The sequence below is a fragment of the Lemur catta genome, chromosome 2 (genome assembly GCF_020740605.2).
Source record: "Lemur catta isolate mLemCat1 chromosome 2, mLemCat1.pri, whole genome shotgun sequence".
NCBI lineage: Eukaryota > Metazoa > Chordata > Mammalia > Primates > Lemuridae > Lemur > Lemur catta.
Window position 1 is genome coordinate 41,598,669 of NC_059129.1, and position 1,996 is coordinate 41,600,664.

Sequence of the window (1,996 nt, forward strand, 5' to 3'; positions counted from 1 at the left end):
GGAGTAGGTCTGCATGTACCTGCTCCCTGTGGGACACCTGGCAGGCCAGCCAGGAGCTGAGAGGCCAAGAAAGAGGTAAGGGCGATGGCGCATCTGTGGGGGAGTCCCAGGGTAGCCAGCCGCACCCATGTGGGGCGGGGCGGCACGTCTGTTACATGCTTGTGGAGCTCTGTGTGAGGATGAGGGTGGCCCCCAAATGACAGCTGGGGGTGCACTGCGGTAAGGAAGGGCAGTGGACAGCTACTGCAATGGGTTGGCCGTTTTTGTTCATTTGGCAATGGAGACCCAGCTAGCAGCAGAGGCAAAAATTAAGGGCTGGAGGAGAAAATTGCAACTAGAAAAGGACATGGGCCTTTCCACTTCTCCCCTTGCATCCAACTTAATGGGCAAAAGTGAAGATCAAGAGACAAAAATTGCCTTTTGTGCTACCCAGAGAGGGGTCCACATGGTGTTGTTCTGGATTCCTGCCTCAACTTAAAGGGAAACTATCGCAATGTCCAGAGCTCTTGATGCATTGCAAACGAAGGAGGAGGATGTCCTCAAATTCTTTGCATCAGGAACCCACTTAGGTGGCACCAACCTGGACTTCCAAATGCAACAGTACATCTACAAAAGGAAAAGTGATGGCATCTGCGTCATAAATCTGAAGAGGACGTGGGAGAAGCTTCTGCGGGCAGCTCGTGCCACTGTTGCCACCGAAGACCCCGCTGATGTCAGTGTCACACCCTCCAGGAATACTGGCCGGCGAGCTGTGCCGAGGTTTGCTGCTGCCACTGGAGGCACTCCTGGAACCTTCACTAACCGGGCCCGGGCAGCGGTCCGGGAGCCACGTCTGCCGGTGGCTACTGACCCCGGGGCTGACCGCCAGCCTCTCACGGAGGCCTCCGACGTTAACCTGCGACCACGGCTCCGTGCGGCACAGTCTCGCTGTGCCAGGTGGACATCGCCGTCGCGTGCGGCACCGGCGGGTCCGAGCCGGCGGATGCGGGCCTGGGAAGGTCTGCGCATGCCAGGCGCCATCTCCCTGAACCCCCGGGGGAGGTCACGTCTGGTCGTTACTTCCGAGGAGATTCTGAAGAGATTGAGGAGGAGGAGCAGGCTGCCGCCGAGACAGCTGTGAGCGCGGAGGAACCGCAGGTGAAGGGACGGCCCCAGCGCTGAGCTGGCCGCTGCTCGGCCTGAGGTCGCGCCCGCGACGGCCGGTGCCTGTGTCCGTTCAACAGTTTCTTAAACAAAAGACAAGAATTGAAACATGAGCACACAGATTTGCTCACCTACAGGGAAGGAAATGGAGACAACCGACACTCAGGGCCACCGTGATGGAACCGGGTCGGGGTCCCTGGGAACATCGTGAAGAAGACTCTGCTGACCAGAAGCCACAGCTGAGGAGGGGCCGAGGGACACTGGCAGGCTCCCCCTCGCGCAAAGGCAGGAGAAAGCTCGACTGCAGCAACATGGGGGTCGCCGATCGGGAGACTCCCACAGGGCTCCTCGCTGCAGCCCTCGAGACAACGACCCGGGGCCTCTGGCGGCTTGGAGGGTCCAGCTGGGGACACGGGCGACGGTATTTCCTCAGCCAGGAATGAAGCAGAAAAAACGAGCAACGTCACCACCCACCCAGCCTGCGGCGACGCCCGCTGGGCCTGCGGAAGGCTGACCGGGAGGCGCCACCTCCTGCCCTAGACTGAGGGGCCGGGGCTTCTCCGAGAGCCACGGAGGCGGCAAGTCATCTATGCTCCAGTTTCCACGGGCCCCACTGAGAGTGCTGGTACCACCAGGACGAAAAATGACTGTCTAAGGCGCACCAAGAGGAGGGCACGGCCTTTGCTGTCTTTGTTGAGTCCCACGGTGGGACAGGATGCACGTGATGTGGGAGAAGTCATCGCAGACTTGGGAGAAACCGAGAAAGCCCGCGACAAGGCATGCTTGGTAGCCCGTAGCCCGACAAGGGCTAACCAAGCGGAAAAAGGAAACTGCACAGAAAAAGAAGGGAGGA

General features: G+C 59.9%; 1 pseudogene; it reads left to right on the forward strand.

Annotated features, from left to right (window-relative positions):
* The first annotated feature begins 493 nt into the window (after positions 1-493).
* Positions 494-1,161, forward strand: LOC123632060 (annotated as a pseudogene).
* The last annotated feature ends 835 nt before the right edge of the window (positions 1,162-1,996 follow it).